This window comes from Podarcis erhardii, assembly GCF_964252035.2.
Source record: "Podarcis erhardii genome assembly, chromosome: 8".
Taxonomy (NCBI): Eukaryota; Metazoa; Chordata; class Lepidosauria; order Squamata; family Lacertidae; genus Podarcis; species Podarcis erhardii.
Genome location: NC_138499.1, coordinates 62454475 through 62468503, shown reverse-complemented (window position 1 = coordinate 62468503; position 14029 = coordinate 62454475). Strand labels below are relative to the sequence as shown.

General features: G+C 42.0%; 1 protein-coding gene and 1 long non-coding RNA gene across 17 annotated transcripts in view; one reads left to right on the top strand and one right to left on the bottom strand.

The window, feature by feature from the left end:
• ATXN1 (ataxin 1) overlaps window positions 1-14029 on the top strand; it is a 231494-nt gene that overhangs the window by 190648 nt on the left and 26817 nt on the right. Inside the window, exon 1 of one of the 16 annotated variants that reach the window (XM_081873394.1) lies at window positions 1963-2354. The exons of the other annotated variants lie outside the window; for them this stretch is intronic. The gene's annotated coding sequence lies outside the window, so the exon portion shown is untranslated. Of the gene's footprint in view, window positions 1-1962; window positions 2355-14029 lie in introns of those variants that run through there. 16 annotated transcript variants of the gene reach the window in all.
• Window positions 1379-2726, bottom strand: LOC309348362. The gene is made up of 2 exons (XR_014159350.1): window positions 2391-2726; window positions 1379-1484 (listed from the first exon to the last, which is right to left on the bottom strand). It is a non-coding gene; the product is annotated as an uncharacterized lncRNA (long non-coding RNA).

The following is a 14029-nucleotide window of genomic DNA, read 5'->3' as shown; positions in this document are numbered from 1 at the left end:
TTGCAATGCAGCAAGGAATTAGCCTTTTCTGATCATCAGAATCTCTGCACAATCCTCCTTTCTTTTGCCCTTACTTGGCCCATATATATATTATGTGTGTACACACACACACACACACACACACACACACAAAACTTGCTATCCTATAGGGCAAAGTAGACCTATTGGGCAGACAAAGAATTACGCATACAGTTTTTCAGGATAAGCATGAAAGATCTAATGGCAGAAATTAGCACAAAACCCTTATTTTAAAAAATGTGTTTGCTTCATTTGCCTATCAGCATTTTCTTTTTAAAATACTCAAAAGAACAGTTTTAATGAAGCATTAAAATTGATAGTTTCTTGCCAGCAGGGATCTTTCTCAGGCCTCAGATTATTAAAGACTTCATGAAAACTGCAACACTATCTTCTTGAATCATTTACATTTTTTTCCTTTTTATGGGCTTATGTAACCATGCAGAAAATCTAATAATAAGGGTGCTATTAGTATACACTGTGGTGCTTTTGCGCAAGCTGAGGTGTCATGTTATTACAAATTACAGAGCAGAAATGCTACTCATAGTTTCAGTACATTGCTTATTTGAGTAACCTTTGTCTAAAGTTCTGAAGCCTAATTGAACCATCTTTCTCCCTTGTTCCTTCCTTCTGCTTCATAGCCACTGCCTTTGTTCAGGGAGCTAGAAGTGGCTTTGATATGCAGAAATCTAGATTTGCTGGTTGGAGCCAGAACTGTGAAGCCCTCACTTTCTTGCACTTTGGTGTTTTATTCCAAAGCAAAGAGGAAGCAATAAGAATCCTTATGTTTTAGGTGACAGTTTAAAATTGCCATATCTGAGATCCAACAATCTGGGCAAGATAAACTTTATACTATGCATACTGTATACAGTTCACCATTTTTCTTCTCCTTCCCTGCTCGCCAAAATAGGGTAATTTATTTCAGGTGCTTCATCTCTACTGTTGCCATAAATTTGTGTGTGCAAATTGGCAACTTGAAGAGATGGCAGTGCCAGCTACTACCTAAGGTCATGTGAACCTGAAGACCTTGTGTGGTGTCAGAGAAAACATCCCTTTCCCCATCCCTCATTTCTCCTCCAAAGAAAGAAATAATCTGTTTATATTTGGGATTGATGAAGAGAATGATGCCCAGGTAAGGTGGTGCTGTCCCCTCTCATCCATTTACTGCCTTCATCAGGAAAAGAAAGTTTGTTCTCCTTTTGTCATGGACTGAAAGTGAGGAGCTTTGGCCACCCAGTATCATAAGTGCCAAGAACCTGGGTATCATCTCTCTCAGCTTTCTAAATTCCAATCTAATGCATAGCCCTAATAGCAGGCAGACCGCCTAAAGCAGGATCAGCCACCCTTAACAATAGGAGAGGAGTTGAGCCTGTGGAATGATTTATTGAACTGAGCCAATGCGGACATTGAAGAGGTTGTAAAGACCAATACAGTGTGATGTTCTTGGTTGGTTATATACTCCTGTTGACCTAAAAATGAATAAAAATATTCATTAGAAAATAAACAGTAGGAGAGGGGCTATACCACATCATCCATTATATACTGATTAGCCTAAGGGTATTGGAATCTATTGTCTATTCATACCAAATTATCTATTCATACCAAATTGTCATAACTTCCCTTATTTTTTTAAATTAAAAAATGTAGTTTTCAGCATTCTGTTGGTATAGTAGAAATTGCACAATGTCTACCGTTAGTGTCATTCTTTAAACTAGAAGGGCCCTTTTTATTCTAGATAGTGCAGAAACGTTTATATAATTTAGTAGAGTTTAAACGATCCCCTGTTTGAGTTAACGCAACGACAAATGGGTTGCTAGCTCGTTTGAGTCCTATCAATAATTATAGGTAAAGGTAAAGGTACCCCTGCCCGTACGGGCCAGTCTTGACAGACTCTAGGGTTGTGGCTCATCTCACTCTAGAGGCCGGGAGCCAGCGCTGGTTGATACCTGGTTGATAATCCCTTTCTGTCCCTCTTAAAGACAACACACATGAATCTGAATCATATTAACATAAACTACTTTACTATCAGATTCATTCAGGTTTACAGAGTTGTTCCTGAAGGCAGGCTTAGGTTACATAACAGATAAACTATATACTAGATAGTAGTGAGTCATGAGAAGACTGCATCCGAGCAGTTACCAGTTAACACTCCTTGCAGTAACCGACCAACCAACTGACAAAACTGCCTGCCACATAGAGGCAGTTAGTCCTCTCTTGGGATGTTGGACTTGACTGACAGCTTTATATCCCACAGATAGCCTACTTTTCCGAAAACTTATAATAGTATATAAATAAAAGCACAAAGCATCACGAGATCACATTTATAAAATAAAACACAGGTAAATCTGGTATCATAAGAACCAGGGCCGTCTTACCCATAGGCGCTAGGGGTGCGGGGCACCTGGGTGCTGGGCTCTCAGGGGTGCCAGGCCGAGAGTCCGAGGCCCGAGAGTTGAGTCCAGGGAAGAGCCCGTCTGTCGGTCAGAGCGCCGCAGCGGGCTCTTCTGCTGTGGGCAGCTCTGCACCGCAAGTTCGGGGGCAGCCGAGCCAGCAAGACACTGAGGCGGCCGGCTGGCTCTGCCCTCCTGCACGCCTGGGACTGGGCAACCAGGGGGGCGGGTGCCAGGTGGAACTTCGCACCCCGGCGCCACATATGCTTAAGACAGCCCTGATAAGAACTCCAGCCCACCAACAGCTGCCCCAGCCCAAATCCTCACCCTAAACATTATATTTTCTCCCACTTCGAAAGGGACATGAAGGATGGGCTGCTTCTCCAAGTTTTGGATCCTGTGTCCAGGGCAAATGCTTCAAAAACTTCATTTGCCTCTTAAAACCATGGTTTAACTAATCCTCCTAGGAAAAAAATATCCTAGAAATTATGGATTCTGTGTAGCTCGCCAGCCCAGTGGGTTTGAAGGGAAATGTTTCACAGCAAACAAACTCAAAAATAATCTGTCTTGGTTATTAAGAGCAAGATTTTCTTTTGACTGCTTGTTTTGGGTAGGGGGAGGAATATATTATTCAAAGACAGGTTTTATAATACAGCAAGAAAACATTCTGAGGCCTAGTGTCTGGTGGCTGGGTTCAGTCAGTTCTCCGCAGCTTTTAAAACTGCTACGGATGAGTAGCATAGCCATGTGCTCCTCCCCTCACATTCTGCACACACATGGAGATCTTGGCTCACATTAAGTCGAGAGTATCCTGTTACATCTGACCCAGGGAAGTCTGGCTTAATGTTAGTGAACAAACCCAAAAAAACTATCCTGACTCATTTTCCAGGTTTGTTAACCAACACTAAGCTAGAGAAATCCTATTTTGACATAATTGGGAACTCTGGTTAAATGTGAGCCAGGATTTGTGCGATGGGAAGGGGAGAGTGGTGAGGGAGGAGTATTTGTCCATGGTTGATGAAGCCTTGGGTGGTCATCCAAATATGGCCACCGTGTTTCTGCCTGTGATTTGCACCAGGAAGATGTTTTCCTTGAGTTTTGATTCATTTATTTTGTATTTATTTATTAGACTTATATACCACCCTTCATCATAAGATTTCACAAATCTTTCTCTCTGATTCCTGGCCTGTTAGCTGTGATATGATATGGTATGGTATGATATGATATATGATATATGATATATGATATATGATATATGATATATGAGATATGATATGATATGATGATTATGTGCTAAAGGTGCACTTAACATCTTCAACAGCATCAAAGTTCTTACCTAACTGATCATTTAAAAGCTGTGAATGAGAATGTGAAATGTGTTATCAAGAGAATTATAAATTGTTTGCTATAGGTTGACTTTGTTAATAAAGTACATTGGGAAACGAAGGATGCTATTTCTGAACCTGAGAGGAGCTGTGGTGCTAAGAAGCTGATAGCTACTAATTGATAGCTTGGGGGAGCTTGAAGTTTGATAACAACCAACATTGTGTTAGTACTGCTCTCTCTTATCACGGCCTAGGACCCTCGTACCTACGGGACCGCCTCTCCCGGTATGCCCCACGGAGAGCCTCAAGGTCCATAAATAGCAACACCCTAGTGGTCCCGGGCCCTAAGGAAGTTAGATTGGCTTCAACCAGAGCCAGGGCCTTTTCAACTCTGGCTCCGGTCTGGTGGAACGCTCTGCCTCACGAGACCAGGGCCCTGCAGGATCTGATTTCTTTCCGCAGGACCTGTAAGACAGAGTTGTTCTGCCTGGCCTTTGGCTTGGAGCCAATTTGATTCCCTCCCTCTCTTTCTTTTTTTCTTTTCCTTCTCCTTCTGTGATGAGGCTACATTTTAATATTTTAATGTTTCAATATTTTAATGTTGTATTTTTTAATTTTGTTTTTAAGTTGTAATCATTTAACTTGTTTTTATTATTGCTTGTAAGCCGCTCTGAGCCCGGCCTTGGCTGGGGAGGGCGGGGTATAAATAAAAATTATTATTATTATTATTATTATTATTATTATTATTATTATTATTTGTTTTCTGTATTTTGTTTTCGTCATGTGATATAACAGAGGTCTTTAAAAGATGATGTTGCAAAGAAGGACAAGAAGTTGGCTACCACTTTCCCCTTCTCTACATGCCTTAGTTCTCCTTAGTATCGGCTGTGCGTTTGTTGTGTTTTGCCACCTCTTGTAAATAAAAGTAGTAAATAAAAGCAGAAGTAAATAAACAATTAAGAGAGCACAGTGAAATCAGGGCCTCAGGGGCCCTTCTCATATCATTTTTGTTTGCAGCTTAGCTTAGTTCTTTCCTGCACCCCAAAGGTTATATCAGAAGCCCCAGGCCATAATGGAGGAGTCTGTTCTGGAGGTCTTTCCCACCACTAGCAACTTTCCTCCTAGAAAGTGGAGTAAAACTGGCACAGAGTGGACCTACAGCATCACTCCAGTTTCTGACATGAGGCCTTATGTGACAGATTTGGGGCATGCAAAAGCCTATTGCCGGCTTTTTAAACTAAGCTTTGTTACACAGCTTTATACCTGTACCCACTATGAAAGTTGTTCTCATCAGTTTCCCCAATTCATCTCATTGGCACAGGACTTGGCAGGTCGTCCTTTAATGCCAATTTAAGACCTTGGAAGCAGTAGGATTTGCAGGCCACAGACTCTATAGACCCCCCCCATTCCACGCTTGACTCTTTCAGAAGCCTGGAGGAGGGAGAAGATGATGACTTGCCATGTGAATGATGACTATTAGGTAGTGGGTGGACATAGCAGACGACACAGAGATTTCTCCAAGTAGTTCTTAATAAGTAAGCTGGAACTGAACTGAACCACAAACAGCTCAGCCGGCCTGCTTTTATAGGCAGCCGGCTGTCACCATTGTAACAACAACAGCCCAGGGTTTCCCGCCTAAATTAACAGGTGGACCTGAGTGAAAACTATATACACAATACCCCCTGGTGGCCAGGGTGAGAACTTCAATACATAACAATGATAATAAAGAGGGGAGCGAATAAGAACCCACTTACGTTGTTAATGTACACGGACATTGGGGTCAAAGATTGTATCAGTCCCAGGACTAAACATTTCCTAAATTGGCTTGTTCCAAGTTAAACTTCAGACAACACTTACAGATTAGTCCAAAGTGTGACCTACCATGTTGGATGGCGTGGGGGGGGGGGATTCCTGTGTCCATTCCTGCCAACTCCCAATACCAAGAAGCTTCCCAGTGTGCAGGAAGGTAGATGCTACTGTCCGAGGTATCCCCACTCATGGTAGCTAGCAGAAGCCTCTGAAATGGGACGTTTGGGGGAAGAGGTGGACTAGGACAGGGTCCTCAGCCTCTTTAGCCAGCCCCACTGCTGTTGCATGATGGCAGTGGGCCCAATCTGGGCCTCTTGACTGCACTGACCTGGGAGCTGATGCAGTGAAGGAACATATTTTTCATACCTCTCCCACACTTCACAACCTGGCTAGCAGGGGCGGGTCTGTAGATACAGCGAGGGCAGAGCTTGTCCATCGGGCGCTGTCACTTGCAGCCAGGTGCTTGGTCTAGCCTTTGTTTTGTATTCTGAAATCTTTGCATCTTCATAATCTCCTATTTCTCCTGCTTATTCCAAAAGCTCTTTCAAAATGTTCATAAAGTGATTAAGTGATGGCAAGGCGTGTCCTTTAGAACCTAATAATAATAATAAATCTTACTGTAGTATGTGGATCGTAAATGACAGAGGCAGTACAGTACAGCATGCCTACCAGTTCTTAAGAAACACTTTGACTTCCCCACTACCGCTGCTTTTCACTTTATAGTTAATTCCTGCTCTTCACAGTTTCTTGGGGTGAGATCAAGTTGGAGATTGGCCTACAGTTAACCGGTCTAACTTGTATCCCTTCTCTTCTCTTTCCCGCCCCGCAAATACCTGTACAGTGTTACCTCTGGTTACGTACTTCATTCGTTCCGGAGGTCTGTTCTTAACCTGAAACTGTTCTTGTCCTGAAGCACCACTTTAGCTAATGGGGCCTCCCACTGCCGCCGCCGCGTGATTTCTGTTCTCATCCTGAAGTAAAATTCTTAACCCAAGGTACTATTTCTGGGTTAGCGGAGTCTGTAACCTGAAGCGTCTGTAACCCGAGGTACCACTGTACAGCTTAGTTTTTGCTGAACACATGGTGCTGGCCAACTCCCAAGTCCACCATCCACATACTTGCAAAAGAGAGGTGATCTTTTTAAATTACCTTGTGGTGGAAAGTAAGTCCCGATGGAAACATTTTAGATTAATGATTAAAATATAGCAGCTTGTATAGAAGCCAGCACTGAATGTTAAATGAGAGCTTTAAAAAGTTGTGATCCATGTAAAACTTTATTAGATATATTCAGTGCTATTCTTCTAGAAAAAGAGATTCTGGAACCCATCGTGAACTCACCCTTGTTCTTTGATCATGGCAATGGTGCCCATCTAAGAGGTGCAAGAACTGAGTTCTGGTTGGGGGGAAAGGGTCCTGGATATATTAACCACCCACAAAGTTAGACGAATCAGTTTTCTCTGAATGGATTGTGGCTGTGCAAAAGAAGGGTGCATCGTCTCCCCGAGGGCTTTTTTGTTTAGCTGCACATATCGCAGTATAGAAATTTCAGATTGAAAACAATACTTTTATAGCATTCTCAAGAACAATAAGGGGGGGAAATTGCTAGCAGATTACCTTCCCCTCTCACAATTTGGTCTGAACAACAAACAGCTTCTAATGTTTAATTTCCACAGAGAAATGCGAAGGCGCACAGTAATGCAACCAATAAACCACACTAGTGACGGCAGATATTTCTTAAGTTTATATCCTGCCCTTCTTTATAGGTGCGGAAACATCACAGACTCAGTCTGCTCCATCCAGTTGCTGAATTTCATTCATCACACCTGAGAAGAAGATTGAGCCACCTGGCAGCTGCCTGGTCTGCAGGGTCCCACCTCCTACAAGAGGCTGCCCAGCACTGGACAGCTGATAGCTAGCTCAATTTACATCTTCCAAGTGCTCTCTTTGGAGATGCCTGATACATAGCCCCTCATGCGCAAGGCCAGTCAGCGCCAGAAGACCCCTTCCCTCAAGGAGGGGTGCCTGATAGCTAACTTTATCCAAGAATTCAAAGCCTTACTTAGATGGGAGAGATCTGTGGAACCTACTTGATTTTTCTGTAGTTCAACAACCCATGGTAGAAGAAAGATTCTCCATCCTTGTTCTATATCAGGCATAGCCAAACTCGTCCCTCCAGGTGTTTTGGGACTACAACTCCCATCATCCCTAGCTAACAAGACCAGTGGTCAGGGATGATGGGAGTTGTAGTCCCAAAACATCTGGAGGGCCGAGTTTGGCTATGCCTGTTCTACATAGTTGTTTGAGAACATCTGCATTCTCGTGCCTTTTTTGTACATTGTTCATATCTCATTAAGAGCCACTGCTATCCTGTGCCAGGGTTTTTAACACCCTTTGTATGTAACATTTTTGTTCTTTGACAACGTTCCTTGTTTTTCCTGTATTTTATCACAGCTGCAAGGGGTGATTGCTAAAAATCTAGTAACTCTATAATTTATGCTCCTTGCAAGTGAACGCTCTCACACACATAATACACACATGCTGTTCACACTTACGCTTTATTAATAGAGAAAGAGAAGTGTGTGTTCCCCACAAGAGTAACCCACCTGGCAAGGTCATTTAAGGATAGCAAAACTGCTGGTAATTGTTTATAATGCCTTTGTGTGTGTTGGTGTTATACAGTGTGTGTCCCAGATGAAACAACACACTTTTTTACGTTTGGTTTAGGTAGTACAAATCAGGAATGAGAGTGTGTGTAGACAGCTTGTGCTTCAAAACGGCAGCCTGCATGTATTTTTATTTATTTGTGTCCCCCCCCTTTTTTGTGGCGTTTTACGTGATTACAGTGCACTCCTGTGCATTTTTATGCTGAAATAAGTCCCTAGTTTTGAAAAAAGTTTTTCTTTTTCTTTTATTTTCTAGATTGTAATTTGGAATAATTTACAATGAGTAAAGAGATGCTTAGTGGACTCATCTTCACAAGCACCAGTAAGCAGTGGAAAGGGAGAAGTCTTCCCTTTGAATTAAGTTGAAATATTATTTCAGCTTGGTCTAGAAAATGTGAAAGCTTTTATACTGAGTGGTCATGAGGAGACGTCACTGAGATTATGATAAACTATACGCTAGCAATGGCACATTAACATATACTTTCCTTTCCTCGAGTTACTTGTTAGAGTCAATTGAACCTTGACTCTGAATTATGTGCGATCATCATGTGCCGTGTTAACTGAACTGGGTAAGATTTGGCTCTTTGCAGCTGATGAATTTAGTTCTCTAGACTTTGCAAAGAGCTCTCTCTGTGTCTCTTAGGCTTTTAGTGCAGCACGTTGGTCATATCTGAGCAGATACAAGCCTGGAAAGTTTCTATACAAAACACCCTTTTCTTTGCAGCCAAGCCGGAGGGGAACAGCAGCAGTTATCAGAGCAAGGGTTACCTTTGCCCATCCCCCAAACCTTGTTTTTAGCCATCAGGTTGGTGTGGAGCCATAGGCCTCTTTTGCCGTAGAGCACAGGGCATGGCAAGTTGGTAAGCAAAATCGTTTCCGGCTGCAACCTCATGTGAGAAGGAACTAACTCCTTTCTTCTAGAGATCCGGTAGACTAAGGAAAGCTTCAGTGTGCAAAGATACTGAAGGGTTGCTTAGATCTATGGGAAGAGATGAGCTTTGGGGCATAGCTCGTGTATGAAAGATGTTCAGAAAGTATGAAAGAAAGTGCAGTGATACCTTGGTTTACGAACTTAATCTGTTCTGGAAGTCCGTTCTGAAACCAAAGTGTTCTTAAACCAAGGCGCACTTTCCTATAGAAAGTAATGCAAAATGGATTAATCCGTTCCAGACTTTTAAAAACAACCCCTAAATCAGCAATTTAACATGAATTTTAATATCTAACAAGACCATTGATCCATAAAATGAAAGCAATAATCAATGTACTGTACTATAAAATAGATAAAACAGTATTGTGGATGGTCAAAATAAAAATTAAAAAAAATTCTCACCTGCACTGATGATTGTCATTGTTTGGATGGGGGGCTTTTATCCATCTCCGCAGTCACTCAATCAATCAATCAATCAATCAATCAATCAATCAGTAGCTGAACTGGGATCCACACAGATCCCTCCCCATGCTGCTGCGGGAAATGCTCCCTAGAGTGCTTGTGCCTCCTGCAGTGGCATGGGGGGGGGGAGTTGCGCGCCCGCCAACCAGATGGCAGGTAGGCACGCAGCTTTGCTCCCTCGCAGCTCCGGGAAACGCTGTGACAACCCCCTTCTCCGCTGCTGGACAATGAAAGTGTGGTTCTCAAAACAGAAGTGCACCCCTGAATGGAGTAGGTTCGTAAACCAAAAAAAACAAAAAAAACCCCCAAAAAAACGCAACCCAGAACACTAATTTTCGGGTTTGAAGTGTTCGTAATCCAAAAAGTTTGTTACCTGTTTGTAACCCAAGCTACCATTGTAGGATTCTCTTGGGTATGCTTTGAATATCCACCTGTGTGTTAACTGTAACCATTGCACATCCTGCTTTGGGTGCTTGTGTCCCGCAGCAATCAGGACTCATTCCAAGTTTACATTTTTCTTTCAAATTTTAAAGCATGAGGAAAGCTAATAAATCAGATAGTTTTCAAAGTCTGTTCCTGTCCATCGATTCCTCGGGTACTACCCCCCACCCCGCCGTCAAAGCGTTTTGGTTTGGATTTTTATAGATTTGGCAAGACTGTGCAGCCACAAAGATAAATGCAATTAGTATGTATGCTTTTCTTTTCCCCCCCTTTTTTCTTTTTTGACAAGCGGCAAGAAGTCATGAGCACACTCGGTGATTTTTCCCTCCTTTTATTACCTATACAATTGCAACTGGAATAATGGTATTGCATGAAGTGGTGCTGAATAAGTAATGTTGGAAGCTTTTGCTAGAAGAAAACCTGCAGTTCTATTCCCAGAAGGTTTACCACTATATATCAAGAAGGCCTGTTTCCCAGGAAACAGTTAGATCATCTTGCTTTTATACTAATGTAAAGCGCTCATTATAGCTTGGGACTAGCTCTTTGCTAATACATCAGTCTTCCATCTTCCATGGCATGTTGAAAGAGCTCAGTATTTTATCAAATTAACTCTGGCAGGAGATGATGTGATCTCCTAAAAATATGCATAGTCCCTCTTGAAAGCCATCAATGTGTTCATGCAGTGCAGTTGCCAGCCTTTCAGGAGAGAGAGATATCGCACCCTCATTTTTGGAAATATCTATCCAGTACAAATTTCAAAGTTGTACCCTTTGGGAGTCCTTTAGATATTTAAAATCTACTGAGGTGACCATGTTTTCAGTTAGAGAATTTAGTCAGTTGACACCTATAATGCATGTGTGTAAACTGCATGCAACACACACACACACACCGGCTTTATAAGATACAACAGGGGATTTTAATTGCGTACGATTTTACTACAGTGACTTCAAATGTTTATTAACCTCATTTTTAAAAACTGAACTTCTGAGAGGAGAAGAATGGGGGTGGGGGGAGACATTCTGTTACATTGATCCAAGCAAAGGATTATCCCCGTTGTAAAGTGAGGTGTTTAATGGTGCATTTTTAGTAAGGCAATTAATAGCTTTAAGCTTTAATGGGTGTACGAAGACAACTCAAGAATATATGAGCACTTACTGAGATTGGGCTTTCTCTAGCCTTTTACCACTGTGAAGCAGTAATGTCTCTTGACTGACAAATGTCTCGGTGACATGGAGTGTGAGGAAACCTAGCAACACTTACTTGCTGCTTAATAATGCTTCCCCATCCCTTTCTCCCTGCATATTGAGTATCGCTGCATCGGCATGCAGAAGCACCTGAGCTTTAATTCAGCATGCTTCTCTGTTTGCACTGGAAGTGACCTTCAACATTTGTCTCTGTTTTGAATTGTGGTCTCACAGCTCACCACCAATCCATGAACCACATGCTTCATATGTGTACTTGGACTGTGTGTTTTTGTGTGCGTGCACATGCTTGGTTGTCTCTTTAAATCACTGAAGCCAATGGAAACCCTCCACCCTGGGAGATCAGAGCTGACTGTTTTAAATTGCTCAAGGTTTAAGCCATGATTTTGTATGTCTCAATGAAACATGGGTCTTCAGCTGGTGAGCTCAGACGCACTACCGTGCCAGTGATCTAAGGTGGGTTCCAACAGCAGCACTGTCACTATCCCATATATGGTTTAAAAAATGAAGAAATGGGGCCCCAAGTACATGTTTGGTGAGTCCCCTGTCTGAAACGGTTGAAGGTTACTGCAATAAATAATGTGTTAAAAAATAAAAAGACACACTTCGTTTTGTTTTTTGATTTTCTACCACTAATAGTAATGTTTTGAGTTTGGGGGAGGTTGGGGAACTGGCCAGGCAAGATTCTTCAAAGATGATGACCAGCTGGCCACTTTAGTGCTCATCTGAGAACTTGAAATGAATGAGCTGAGTTGCAGTACAGTGTTACCTCTGGTTACGTACTTCATTCGTTCCGGAGGTCTGTTCTTAACCTGAAACTGTTCTTGTCCTGAAGCACCACTTTAGCTAATGGGGCCTCCCGCTGCTGCCGCGCGGTTTCTGTTCTCATCCTGAAGCAAAGTTCTTAACCCCAGGTACTATTTCTGGGTTAGCAGAGTCTGTAACCTGAAGCGTATGTAACCCGAGGTACCACTGTAGTTACATTTAAGTGAGAAACAACCAAAAGGGCAAGGCGGGGGCGGGGGGGGGGGAGAGTTGCTGTCTGAGAGAGAGCTGGAAGCCAGGGAGATGACTCAGTGAGAGGTGGGTTCAGAGACATGTCTAGCTCTGTGCTGGATCGAAAGCTGTGACTAGTGGATAATTAAATTCTTTTGGTGTGTTAACGCTGCGAGACCCTCCCTCCTGCCTTCAGATTGTATGTAGGTGTTAATAAAACCATATAGCTTAAAGACACCACAGTCGCCATTGCCTTCCAAGGAAACTGACCCCTGGGTGAGCATTGGAATCCCTGGAGCTTCTCAGCACTCAAGAGATTGGGATGTGTGCAGCAATAGGATGGACAATGGCAGTGTGTTTTAACTTGGTCATGGCATTCAGAACGTTCATTTCCCACCCACCAACACCCCAATTTTCCTGTTGTATTGCCACCTTTTGGCAGGCTATATGTAGCAAGAAGTATGTGTGCAGAATAAAAACCCTAGGGGGAAATATGAAATGAATTCCTATTTGACAGCCTCAAAGGCCTCTGCAAATTAATCTTTCAGCGTTGACTTGGTGTGGCACACTCCTTGCTGGTGCATTTTAGTGGCTGCTAGCTGGTACAAGTATTTTTAAAAATACATCTTTTCTTCTTCAATGAATGACTGAATGAATGAACACCTGATTAACTTAATGAAGCTTGGCCAGTAGTGGGAGGAATTACTTGGCTGCTGAGAGCTCCAGGAAGTCTGGCAAATGATGAGACTTGCCTTATGCTTTTTCAAACCCAGACTCTGCTGCTTTGAGCCATAAGTGAAGGCTGCAGGAATTATTTGATTATTCAGTTGAAAATTGCTGCAAGTAGAAAGTTACTTGTCTGTCCCTTTAGCTAGTAACTTTTGTAACTTTTGTAACTGCTATTCCATTTTGTAACTTTGCTAGATTTCCAAAGCAGTTTTTACAAGATGGATATGGTATCAAGGAAGAAAAAGTTACAACCTGCTGTCTAAAATAAAACCAGTGGTTGTTTGTTGTTTTCCCCCTGTAGAATAAATTTAACTGCCCGGTGGTGGAATAATTTAATTTAATTTTGTTTTAGGTAACTGTTATACTTAAAACAAAACAAAAAAGTTGTTTCTGCATTTAAAAGGACAAATCTTAATAAAACATTTTTTAAAAAAACGAACTTCCCAAATTTACTTAGTTTGTTTTGCCTGTTTCCCATATGTCTTGTTGCAAGAGCTAAGGGCAGGTGATGTATTCTTGTCACACTTCAGCTCATATTTATAAATAAATAAATAAATAAATAAATAAATAAATAAATAAATAAAATCTTAATATTTCATACTTCGGAATCATGTTGAAAATACATTGGTCTTTCCTTATATTCTGACTTCTGTTTGGGACCACTGCAAGCTCAAATGATGACAGCTCCCATTTTTCCTCTCTTCCCCCTGCTCTTCTTTTTGCTTTCCAGAAGTATATGGAAAATGTAGGAATTTGTTGGCCCACAATACCACTTTCTCTGTTTTCTACCAGTTTGGTCTCATTGACTAACATGGGTGCATGTTGGCCAGTTTTGTTGAGATCATTAAAAGTAGCCATAGTTCAGGACTAGAGTACATTTTTACACTACTGAAGTCCAGTGTTCAGTTTCTGAAACGTCTGTGGTTTGAGGATGCCAGGTGGCTAGGCTGGGCTTACTTCAGAGACTGGAGAGAGACAATCACAGTCAGTAATAGGCTGGATGAATCAATTACTGAGCCAGTACAAGATATTTGAATTGCACAGCTGTAACATGACACAAAAGGGACGC